Below are 13,956 nucleotides of genomic sequence, written 5' to 3'. Positions count from 1 at the left end.
TCAGAAAAGTTAAAACTGAAAATGCTGTGGCAAAACATGTAGCAGAAATCCCTGGTCATTCATTTACATTTAGGGCCATTGACCAAGTGAAACTTGATATTAGGGGTGGGCCTTTGGAATACAAGCTTGAATTAAAAGAACTAGCTTGGCAGTTAAAGACAAAGTCTTACGCTCTACCCAGTTTGAACGAAATATGTTCCCTTGGTTGTGTATTGAAATTGAGCCTCAAATGTTAATAATAAGTAGGGAACATGGTAACCATTACCTACTTCTTACTTTCTGTTTTTTATGAGTTTATATATAAATATATACAATATAATCAATTTTGGTTGAAAGATATCATATGCTTATGTAAAGTTACTTTGTGTTATGAATGTAATCAACACAACCTATCTTCCATAACATAAAGGAAAATATAGCTTTAAATAATTAATTGGATGTAATTAGTTGATAGGTGGAGAAGGGAGGGAATTAAACATGTGATATTGTTTTAATTTTGTATAAAATGGTTTGTATTTTCTTAACCTTTATCTGATGAAGTTGAATGTATGTCACTTGACGAAAGCTCTTATTTTTTCTATATAAACAGTTAAAATTACCATTGCCTGCCTTCTTTTTGTTTCTTTTGAGTAGCTTGTCTTGTGGAATATTTACACATTTAACAGGCTAAAAGATTTTATTTTGCCAGCAAGACTAATTTCACTTTTTTTAAAAATACAAACTGCAAAAAAAGAAGCCAGAAGTCCACCACAACTTGCCTTTAATCAGCAACAAACAGCAAAGCTTTTGAGTATCACTCTTCATCAGTAATTCAAACAGACAATTCAGTGCATTAAATAACACAAAGCAGTCAATCATTACTTAACTCATTAATTATAAAATTACTCTATTTAATTTAAAGTGCCCATCTCAATTTTAAAACATTCTTTATATAAAAAAGTTTCTATAAAAACTTAGCTAAAATACACTAATATACAAATAATTAATATATTTCATTTATATATTATTATGCTTGTCTTTTAAGACATGTTTAATACTTACGGTGCTATTCAAACCTGAGGGGTGATCAGCTCTAAAATAATTTATCCATCTGTATTCAGATAGCTCTGTCCTATTAACTATGTCACCACCACTCTTATTTAAGAATACTACTTGTAGAATTCTGAATTTGAACCTATGCCCTGCACCCTCCATCTCTATATGTTTTGCCAGGGCATTAGTCAAAACTATCCTTCTTATATCAGATAAATGTGCACTTATTCTATCTTTCAAATTATTATTGTTTTTTCCAATATAGAAACTTGCACATTTTACACAATATGACAAATAAATCACATTTTCAGATATATAAGTTCCTTTTGCTTTAAAGAAAAAAATCTCTCCACTTATTGGATGCTTAAAACTTAAATATGTACAAATATTACTACAGTGTAAACAATTATAGCAAGGAACTGTTCCAGTTTTTCCACGGTCCTTCACTACCTCTATATCATTTCTCATTTCTTTAAAGCATAGTTGTTGTTTCAGATTTCTCTCTCTTTTGTATGTAAAATAGGGTCTCTCTCCTATTATTTTACTAATCACATGATCTGAAGACAAAATTGTCCAGTTCTTCTGAATTATATTTTTATCATATCTGTGTGCCTATTATATGTTGTTATATATTGTATATTACTCCTCTTAACTTTTTTATTCACAGAAGTAGTAGTTACAGCAATCTCTTCTGTTGTCAAAAAGTAAGATTGTGCTACATCATTTCTTAAAGACTTTACTATATTTTTAGATCTATCAAGCAACGAGGTGTTGTATCCTTTACTTTGGAATTCAGATGCTATATTTTCCATCTGTTTAATAAATACATCTTCTTTGGTATTTAACCTGCTGACTCGCATAAACTGACTCTTAACCACACCCTCAAATACATGGTGTGGATGCATACTTTGATAGTGTAAATATCTTGTTGCTTGTACTGGCTTTTTATATATAGCTGTATTAATGGAGTAATTTTCTTTATATATATTGACATCCAAAAATTAATTGTGTCCATTGAACTATTCACAGTAAATCTTAAGAAGTCAGTTGTAGTATGCAGATACATTACAAAGTTAGATAGTTCATCTGATGTTCCTTTCCACAAAAGCGAGGTGTCGTGTACAAATCGCTTATAAAAAGCAATATTTTCATGTCTATATAGATCTGTAGAATATTCATATATGTAGTTCTCTTCCCATTTAGCTAATACAATATTGGCATATGTATTAGCAATGGTGGGTGTGGATTTCCGCGGTAGCGTTGTTGCCTCACAGCAAGAGGTTCTCCCGTTCGATTCTCGGCTGGAGTGCGGGGAGTGCCTTCTGTGTGGAGTCTGCATGTCCTCCCCGCGGTTGGTGGGCATTCGAAAGACATGCGTAAATGGGCGTGCCTTCGTTGAAGGTTGAATGTCGAGCTGGCACCTTGGCATTCGTGAAAATTTACTGCCAATCATTAGCGGACCGGAGTTCCGCTGTGGCGACCCCTAACCAGGAAAAGCCGAAAGACAACAACATTAGCAATGGGCGTACCCATTGCTACGCCTTGCCTTTGATGGTAAAACTCATTATTAAAGCCAAAAACATTATTTTCCAAGACACACTATATTAGGGAGCAAAGCATTTCTATTTCTCTAGCATCAAACCTACTATGCTTGTAGATAGATATATTCTATTAATAACTAAATTCCTTGATTATTAGGAATGACAGTAAATATAGACTGGATGTCCATTGTCACTAACATAACATTTTCAAGTGAGTTCTTTTTCCTCCATTGGTTTAAAGCTGTTAAGAAATCTTGTATGTCTTTAATAAAACTTTTACTATACTTTAGCAAAGGAGCTAACTTCCTATCTACATACTTGGATATAGCTGTTGTTATCGATCATTTCCCTGAGACTATAGGTCTCATGGGAGGTTTTACCATATTTTTATGAAGTTTAGGTAGGCCATAAATAAATGGAATAACTGGATTGGCTATAAATAAATAATTATAATCATCTGTATTTATGCTAATGTCCATCAATAATTAGTACAGAAAACTCTTTACTTTACAAATAATATTCTTCACAGTGATATTGTTCACCAGTTTAAAAGTCATGGTGTCTGACAGCAAATCATTTATCCACTCTGCATACTGTTCTTTACTCATTATAACAATCATACCCCCCTTATCTGCAGGTTTTATAATGATATCATAATTATTACTCAAAGAAACTAAAACTTCCTGCTCTGCCTTGCTTAAATTATAAAACTTATTATCATTATGCTTAGAAAAAAATACATGATATAATTCTTCTTCACACATATTTAAAAATGCTTTAACATTCGGTGTATTCAATGGTACAAATGTACTAGAGCGTTTCATTACATCTTGTAACTGTTGTTCATTTTTATACAGTAATAATTAAATTAATTAAATCTAATTTTCTAGCAAACAGTCGCAGTTGAGTCAATGCCTCAGAAAGACGTCCTGCCGTTGATGGTACAAAAGTTAAGCCTTTTTCCAGCACTTTACATTCATCTAAACTCAAATTATATTGAGATAGATTAACTACATTACCCTCACATACAATTATGTTCTTTTCTTTTTGTAATTCATCCCCCTGCCTACCTTGTTCATTACATTTTGCTGGTTCGCTTGTTCTCCATCTACTGAAGTCCTTCCTCTTTTGCAACTGCTGCTTCTCCCTCTGCTCTTTTCTCTGATGGCCACCGGTTGTTTCAGGGAGAAGCGACCCTTTGACAAAAAATCATTACTGCCTGCTCCATTCTGTTGAATTATTTTATTCCCTGTTGGTACAGCACTGCTTACAGCCATTATTTATTTCGATTCGGTCTGTAAAGCAGGTGGGAAGGTATCTAACTGAGAGACGCCTTCACCACATTGTGCTGATGCTACAGAGATAGGTGGTGTCTGTTCTAGTAGTTCTATTATCTCATTGGTTGAATTCAGCATGCGACCATTTCTTTCCAGCTGAGGTACTTCACACATAGGCGGGGGTTGTTTTGAATATTTGGTATGCGATTGGATAGTAGCTACAGGATGTTGTTGGACTATTGGTTGTTGCTCTCTCAGCCATGAGAAGATATTACTCTTTAAAGTCATTTATGTCACGTAACAGCTTTCTTTTTTTCGTAGCAATCACATTTTTTTTCAAACACGATTAATTGTTGTAGGACTCTTTCATAATTGGCTGCTACATGCTGATATATATCTGAACTAGTAACCATGTCTTCTAAGTTAGCAATCTCAGTAACTAGTTCTATTTCATATCTAGAGAAAAAGTCATTCATTAATTGCATATATTGTGCGCCTAACCGCAAATTAAGTTCTTGCCACTGTAACAAAAGCTCTTCATATTTATTACCATACGTTGGCATTAGAGTGACTCTCTGTCCTCTCGGCACTATGCCAGTCTGTAGGTAAACATTAAAACTCATCCTCTGACATTGAAGTCTTTTATAATATTCTGTTTTAAAGCGAAGTTGCTTAATAGTCTCTTGTAGTTCCTTCACTTTAAGGGAGGTAGCATCATCATTCGTTCTCAAAGAAACATTTTCAGCATTATTAGTACAAAAAGCCAATAATGGATTGTTTTCAGTTTTAAGCAAATCAGAGATTTTATCTCTTCTGTCATTCCTTACATTTCCATTTTTGGTGCACTGGGCACTATGCACCATTATCGTGGTGGAAATGGAACGTTCAGGCTGCATGATTGTAGAAACAGTGTACTTCAAGAGAGATACAATCCAGAACCAATAAAATGAAAAATTCTCCTGAAAAAGAAAAATTCACCTTCCTTTTGTGGAAAGGAACATCCGGTGAACTATCTAACTTTGTAATGTACCTGCATACTACAACTGACTTCTTAAGATTTACTGTGAATAGTTCAATGGACACAATTAATTTTTTGGATGTGAATATATATATATATATATAGAGAGAGAGAGAGATAAAGAAATGATTCCATTTATACCGTTATATATAAAAAGCCAGTACATGCAGCAAGATATTTACACTATCAAAGTATGCATCCACACCATGTATTTGAGGGTGTGGTTAAGAGTCAGTTTATGCGAATCAGCAGGTTAAATACCAAAGAAGATGTGTTTATTAAACAGATGGAAAATATGGCATCTGAATTCCAAAGTAAAGGATACAATGCCTCGTTGATTGATAGATCTAAAAATATAGTAAAGTCTTTAAGAAATGGTGTAGCACAACCTTACTTTTTGACAACAGAAGAGATTGCTGTAACTACTACTTCTGTAAATAAAAAAGTTAAGAGGAGTAATGTACAATATATAACAACATATAATAGGCACACAGATATGATAAAAATATAATTCAGAAGAACTGGACAATTTTGTCTTCAGATCATGAGATTGGTAAAATAATAGGAGATAGACCCTATTTTACTTACAAGACATCTGAAACAGCAACTATGCTTTAAAGAAATGAGAAATTATATAGAGGTAGTGAAGGACCGTGGAAATACTGGAACAGATCCTTGCTATAATTGTGTACACTGTAGTAATATTTGTACAGATTTAAGTTTTAAGCATCCAATAAGTGGAGAGAATTTTTTCTTTAAAGCAAAATGAACTTGTATATCTGAAAATGTGATCTATTTTTCACATTGTGTAAAATGTGCAAGTTTCTATATTGGAAAAACCAATAGTAAGTTGAAAGATAGAATAAGTGCACATAGGTTCATAGGTTCATAGGCAGATACTAGGCTATTGGCCCTAGGGCCTATACAAGCCTAGCCAAAAATGTACCCTGGCTTTCGCCACCCAAGAAAATTATTTCCCTGTGCCCCTGTCAAGCAGAACCACAGAAGTGATCCCCGGAGTGAATTTCATATTACCCATCCAATCATCAAGATTTTTCTTGAAGAGTGCTAATGAGGAGCTCTGTTTGACATAGATAGGTAGTCTGTTCCAGAGTATGGGAAGTCTCTGGGACAGGAATCTATCCCTCCAACATGTTCTGTTTATTGTGGTGACAAGGTTTAGGTCCCTAGAGCATGTAGCTCGGAGGGATTGGGATTTCTTTAAGTGGAGCATGTCCAACAGCTCTGGGTTTGACATAGCTTTGTATGTTGGGCAGAGATCCCCTCTGAGTAGGTGATATGCGACAGAGTAAGGCTGGAGTTTTTTGAGACGGTCTGCATAAGGCATCTGTGTGAGGCCAGTAATCCTCTTTGTGATGTATTTTTGCGGCCTTTCCAGTTGTTGTAGATGTCTTGTGAGGTTCATACCAAAAGGGGCATTGTACTCTATAATGGGTCTAATGAGTGATGAGTAGAGGGGAACAATGACCTCTTTTTTTCTGGATGAGAAACCTTTTGTGATGAGGTGTGCCACGTAGAAGGATTTCCTGACCACTTTGGCAATGTGATTATCAAAGGAGAGACTACTATCCACCTGTGTCCCAAGGTCTCTTATCACACTTTTGGTGTTAAGTAGACTACCACCTATGTGGTAATTCATGGGTACAGAATTTTTACCAAAGGGGATGACAGTGCACTTTTTGGCATTGAGACACCAGGCATCTGTCTCAGTGAGGCCCTTTTGTAGGATGTCCACATCGTTAGGAGTTTCAATTATGGCTCCTAGTTTGCAGTCATCTGCGAATTTAGTTAGCCAAAGACCCTCTGTGTTAGCCTGTACTTCAGAGAAGTAGATACCAAACAGGAGAGGATCCAGGACTGAACCCTGTGGTACTCTACTTGTCACTGGTCTGAAGTCTGATTTGGAGTCTGCTACTTTCACAGTGTGGGTTCTTTCAGTAAGCCAGTTGGCAACCCATCTTGTGACAAAGGGATTTATACCTAGTTTAGTGAGTTTATCTATAATTCCAGAGTGGGGGATGGCATTAAATGCCTTGGCGAGCTCTAGATAGGCTGTGTGAGCCACCTTACCCTCATCCATGGCCTTGGTGACTACTTCAAAGAAGTCTATCAGGTTTAGGAGACATGATCTGCCTTTTACAAACCCAAACTGTGTGGGGTCCAGGGTTTGGAGATCTCCAATGTCTTTGTTTATGAGTTCCATGATGATACGTTCCATGGCCTTGCAGACGAGGCTCGTCAGGATAATGGGGCGGTAGTTCCCGGGGTCTGTTGTGGCCCCCCCCCCTTTGTGGAGTGTGATAACTGTCGCGGTGCACCATTCAATGGGCACAAAGCCTGAGGTGAGGCTATGATTGAACATGGTACTTAGGTGGGGTGCCAGTTCATTCTGTAGTTCATGTGGAAGGCAGCCCGAGATGTTGTCAGGTCCTATGGATGCTGTGTTCTTGGCTTTGGAGAGTGAAGTTTTTAGCTGTGCAGCCATGACTACAGAAACTTTGCATTCTTCCGGTATAAAGATGGGCCCTTTAGGGGGTGAGAGGGGGGTAAAGTTAGCACTGAACCTATCTGCCAGGATGTTGGCAATATCAGTTGGTTCTGTATATTTAGTGTCATTGTGCTGTAACTCAGAGCAGATCTGAGTGTTGCCTTTGAGATTTTTAACATAGCTATAGAATGCTTTGTGGTTGTCTTTAGAATCAGTGGCAATTTTGTTTTCATAACTAGCTTTGGAGGATTTTATGAGGGATCTCAGCTTCTTACTGAGGCTGACCAGGGAGTTCCTTCAATCATGGGATTTTACTCTTTTTTGCAACAGCTTCTTTCTTCTGTTGTAGAGTTTGTTTATGGCAGAAGACCACCAGATTGGCTTCCTTTTTTTGGAGGATAGCATCTTGGTTCTGTTAGGGATAGCACGATCCATGCACTCGTGTAAGTGCTTATAAAGTACATTTGTGTAGGATTCAGCAGTCGTACCTCTATTGTCCATCTGCATGGGTGTCATGAAGTTTGCCAGTTCTGTCTTAAGAAGCGTGAAGTTGGCTTTGGAGAAATTTTTTACAGTTGTTTTCCTAATGGAGGGTGGGAGCGGGATGTGGATGTCTAGGGTGATTAGCTTGTGGTCGGATCTGACCAACGAGGAGCTGACCTCTGGTGTGGAACACCGGTCACCCATGTTGGTGATGACCAGGTCTAGGATATTGCTGCCTCTGGTGGGGGTGTGGATAAGTTGATCCAAAGCGTTGGAATTGATGATTTCCAGAAAACGTTGCGCAAAAGAGTTGGTACATGAGTAGTTTTCCCAGTTAATGGTAGGGTAGTTGAAATCACCCATTATTAGAGTGTTGGGTTGTACCTTAATATTTTCCAGTGTATCAAGAAAAGAGGAGTGGGAATCCTGGGGCAAGGTGGGGGGTCTATAGCAAGCTACAATCTGGATTGCAGTTTTGCCCAGAGTTAGTTGAACTTGGATAATCTCAGATGCATTATGCTGAGCAACTAGCTTGGAGGTGTGGATATCCTTAATGAATATGGACACGCCTCCACCATTAGTGTTTCAGTCCAGGTTTGGTGGCCGAAAGGTGTGGTATGAATTATAGCCTGGTAATGCAGGGGTGCTCTCTGGAGATTTGAACCAGGTCTCTGTTGCTGCACAGATGTCAATGTTCTCCATTTTAAGGAGTGCCTCGAGTGAGTGCATTTTGAGGTTTAGACTTCTAGCATTGAGTAGCATTACCCTCAGATTTTGCTTGCTTGTACCTGTTACGGTGGTGAATTTGTCATTTGAACCTTGCCTAAAAAAGGCACTATAGGGGTGGCAAGAGCCTTTGCCAGTATTTGGAATCCCAAGGGCGACAGGTGCAGGCCATCTCTGGCAAAGCAGCGTGGTCTGTCAATCATGTCATCCCAGGCAGACAGATACTGGATTCCCTTAGAATGACACCAGAAGTTTAGCCAATTGTTAAAGTCAATAATTTTGTCCTTGTACTGTGGTGTCATTCTGGATGATGGCAGGATGCTACTCAGGGCTAGGGTCATACCGGCCTGGGCTACAAGATCAGAGAGCTCCTCCATGTCTCTTTTCATGTAGCCCAGGGAGGTACATCTCAGGTCATTCACACCAACATGGACAATGACAGAGTCATATTTGTAATTGTTGTGGAGTGACCTGAGTGCATGCATTATATGGCGGATCCTGGCACCTGACAGGCAGCTGACAGAAACTTTTTCCTTGTTTAGCCTGGTGAGTGGAACATCAATGTGCCTGACTATAGAGTCACCTATGACTAGAGTGTTGGGTACGTTATGCCTTATGGGCTGTAGTTGAGTGGCACACTGAGTATGTGGACTATGTGTCATTTGGGTTGTGTTGGGGGTGGAGGTTGCTTGCATTTCTGCTTTGGAGGTCTCTGTTGTTTGGGCAGATTAGTACAGAGAGCCTCCGCGAATGTAGGTGTGTGTTTTGTGGTTCTGTGTGTGTTTTGGTGGTGTAGGTTTTGAGGGACTATGTGATGAGTGTGGTGCGGTGCAAGTGTTTACCTTCTCCTCTTGACTGTCTAGGCCTGTCTTTGGTAAAGAGAGCTTTGCTTCCAGTTTGGCTATATAAGTGCATCTCTCACAGGTCGTAGTGTTGGGTGGTAGGAGGAGAGGGTTGTCTGTGTGCGTGAGGCAATTGCTGCATTGTCTCAAGATGCCCAGATTTTTTATCTGATATAAGAAGGATAATTTTGACTAATGCCCTGGCATAACATATAGAGATGGAGGGTGCAGGGCATAGTTTCAAGTTCAGAATTCTACAAGTAGTATTCTTAAATAAGAGTAGTGGTGACATAGTTAATAGGACAGAGCTATCTGAATACAGATGGATAAATTATTTTAGAGCTGATCACCCCCCAGGTTTGAATAGCACAGTAAGTATTAAACATGTCTTAAAAGACAGGCATAATAATATATAAATGAAATATATTAATTATTTGTATATTAGTGTATTTTAGCTAAGTTTTTATAGAGACTTTTTTATTTAAAGAATCATGTTTTAAAATTGAGATGGGCACTTTAAATTGAATAGAGTAATTTTATAATTAATGAGTTAAGTAATGATTGACTGCTTTGTGTTATTTAATGCACTGAATTGTCTGTTTGAATTACTGATGACGAGTGATACTCAAAAGCTTTTCTGTTCGTTGTTGATTAAAGACAAGTTGTGGTAGACTTTTGGCTTCTTTTTTGCTGTTTACGTTGCTTTTTTTGCTGGGAAGTCCTTTGACTTCAAGAGACTTTTTCGTTTTATTTTTGAAAAAACGCATTTTGACAGGTTCAAGTTCGTTTTTCCTCCATGGTTTAAGGTCTGTCCCAGTTACCTTTGCTTTTGTTATGAATTCATGCCTTATCATGCCCTAACCCACTATGCTGACTGTATTGTGTTTAGTATGCTATGATAATTTGCTGTGAACATTAAAGTGCTGCTGCTTCTGACCCTATGCAGTGATATTTATACTTTTGTAGTACCATTTCTCAATGAATGTTTTACGTTTTTGCATCATACTTTTGGTCTGTTCCTCAATACCATAACAAAACATGACAAAGAGAATAGTAGGCAATAATAAATTGACAAACATAATGACATTCGTTTCTGTTTCACTTCAAGTACACAGTTGCAAATGAGATGTGGATTACTATAGCTTACTGTATATTTTATGAAGTTTACATTCACATTTAAAACTTTTTAATTACTATCCTCATTTATTACATGAAGATTCATCACCTTCTCTATAATAGTCACCAATTCTAAGATGGGTAACTCTCAATTTTGATTTGAACGGCAGTTGTTTGAGGGTATGCCTCTCAACAGATATGCAAGAGACTTTTATTAGGTGTTGCTATAGGCTAAGAATACATGTGATCATGTGTTATCTGTCCCATTTTGTTTTATTTGCTTGTTAAGATAACTGAAAGCAGTAAAAGTTATTTGGTGTTATGCTTGTTTACTGCAGTCTTATCTTTACTCACAACATTGTACATGATATGCCCACATCATTGGCTGGTAGGACTGCCAGCAAATAAAACAAAATGGGCCAGATAACACATGATCACATGCATTCTTAGCCTATAGCAACACCTAATAAAAGTCTATTGCATATCTTATTTTATCCATAAAATTCATCCTTACAGTTTACAAACATACACTAACGATGACTTATATACTAAAAGTGAAATATAAGTATGAAATTTGAAGTGAAAGGGTTCTGTGTCTTGTGAAAAAATATTGTTTTTATTTTATGTTGCAACCAACTGAAAATTATTGTATAATTAATATGTCAGAAATACAGAGTATTACCACAGGCCTTTATTATCTATCCATCTCTATACAAAAAAAGACTAAACCAACATTTAAGAAATGCAGTATCCATCTGGTAGCCTAGTAAGCATTCATTTAAATCTTAATGACTCTTATACAGGTAGATGCCATATTACAAGCACAGAACTTTTAAGTTATGGTAGCTGATTTAACTTGTCGATCACCAAGTAATTAACAAAGCAGTGGAAGCAATTTCAAGTGAATAAAAGCTATCACAGAATGAGTGGACAGCTTGACAGGTTTTCAGACTGTTTATGGTTCAACCAAGAAGTATGTTATGGATGCCGCAGGCTTTATAGGTGCTGGTGAAAAATTTCTGTCTTTACAATCTGAACTAGAAGAGCAGCTCCTTAGCACATTGACTGGTTTTATACATAAACACTCTGTAAAACTGATTATTTTTAAAATCATCATAACATCTACACACGCATTTGATAGGATTAATGCATTGACAACAATCAAGTAGAATATAGTATTTGTTCTTGCTAGTTAATAATGTCTATTCCTAACTTCCTCTGGATACACAGTGGTATTTTTTAAAACCTTGAGGCAATAAATCAGTACCCATTGTTTAAAGAGTTGTTAGGTCATTATAATTCACATGACTGATGATTAAGATGTAATTATAACAACCCAGCAGCCAAAAGAACCCATATGTTCTAAGTGGTCATTAACTGCCCTTTAATGTGCAATGAGGGACTTCTGCCCGTCTACACTTCTACAGCAAATCACAGTTTTCAAGAATCTGTTGACTGCTTATCATGCCAGATGCAAACATTTCACCAAATGTTAGCCTTTCTCAACAGAAAACAATCATAGAGATTCATGTCACTTCTCATCTTCAACCCCCCACAGGACTTGTTCAAAACTACACACACACACACACACACACACACACACACACACACAGAAAACTTGTTGAATTGTAAATATTTTCTAGCTCATTGTCTTGTTTTCTGATTTTAAATTGCTTGCTAGTGGAACAGACTTTTTGTCAGAATAGGTTTTAACATCTGACTACAATTAAAAGCTATGTGATAGTTTCTACTTTACTTCTTGGTGGTTGTACTTCATGTTTCCTCATCCTATCCTGCCACCTTCTTTGTACAAGTAAAAAAAAAAAAATAATTACATAAGCAAATATTAACGTTCACTGTCTACAAATGGTGGCTATGCAGAGAGAGCAGAGCCACCAGAACTGGATCAAGTGGATGGTACAATGAAGCAGACATTGGAGAGACAACGGTATAGATTGAATGCAGTGATCTGGCAAGGGTATATTAGATGACGTGTGACTGTGTGGGAAAAAAAAATAATAAAAATTTAATGTAGATGTAGCGGACTGACTAACCCAAAAGTATCTTTGTGTAAAAGTTACATTAAACCAGCCAGTCCAGTATTTTGACCATTATTTCTTTTTCCTATTATTATCCTTGACTGCAGTAAAATGAGGCACGTCTGTTACCTCACTCCATAAGATGGCCTGAAACTTCTCCCTGCCTAATAGCTTTGTGGCTGACTAGCTGGAACTTCAGATGGAGTGGGAATGCAGGTATTTTAAGGCTATCCTGTTACAAATTAATGAAAATAATGCTGCTGCAATTTGCTGTCTTAGAACTACACTTACTATTATGTATTTATTTGCATGTTAGCAATTAGTTTTCTCATGTAACATCTATTTTTTATTAAAAATGCTATGTGTGGTCTGATAGTACTAATTAAGTCACTCATCTTGATATTTATATTAGCCCCTGCAAACTACTGACATGATCTGTGTGTCAGAAAAGGAAATATTGCCAGCCCAAGTATCTGGAATTTTGTAAAAAAAATATGTTATTTGTGAATATTAATATGATTTATATAGAAATGTGACAGAAGGAGATACTGCCAGCCCAGTTATCTGGAATTTTGTAACTGGTTATGTGTCATTTGTGAACGCCAACATGCTTCATGTAAGATGCATGTGCTACAACTGTGTTTGAACTGTATGTTATGTACTGAGCTAAAATGTAACCATAGCATGCCATGCTTGCTTAGAACAGATATGTATATAAACTATTGTAATTGTGTAAATGTAGTGGGAGCTAGAACATAAAGGGTTAACTTGCAAACCTTCAAGAAAATAGTTGAAATTAAACTGTTTTACGATTGTGCTATAAAAGTTAGTTTCAATGCAGCAAGGAGACATGATGTCTAGAATTAGGGTGCCTTATGCATTATTTTGTAAGTGTTATATTGCTTTATGACTTCCCAGCAGTTGCAAAGATCTGAGAAATATGTATTTTCACAGGGAGCTGCTAAATTGCTGATAGTTTCTGACAATGGGGGTTTAGCTTGGGAACTAAAATCAGGTGACAGAAAGTGATGTCATCCAAGCTAACCCAGCAGTAATATTTGATATTAATTTAAGAACTCTGTGAGAGATAGAGAGAGAGAGAGAGAGAGAGAGGGGACATTTTGTATATGTCTTTTGACCTGACAGCACCATCAGCTAGAAGATCCATTCACCACACTTGCCTTGCTGAAAGTAAGTTTTTAGGGCATAGTAACTCTTTTACATTCAGATAGGAATATAGTAAAGTATAGCTTAGATGTTTTCTTTATTTATTTGAGACTCTGCAATGTTGTTTTAAACATTTCCTGTGATTTTGAACTCTGATGTAACTGATTACTTACTGAGTATTGTCTTTTTCTTTTATTATTTATTAT

Source organism: Protopterus annectens, chromosome 1.part1 (genome assembly GCF_019279795.1).
Source record: "Protopterus annectens isolate FY-2018-M chromosome 1.part1, PAN1.0, whole genome shotgun sequence".
Taxonomy (NCBI): domain Eukaryota; kingdom Metazoa; phylum Chordata; order Ceratodontiformes; family Protopteridae; genus Protopterus; species Protopterus annectens.
The sequence above is the reverse complement of the archived record's forward strand: the minus strand, read 5'-3'. Positions refer to the sequence as shown.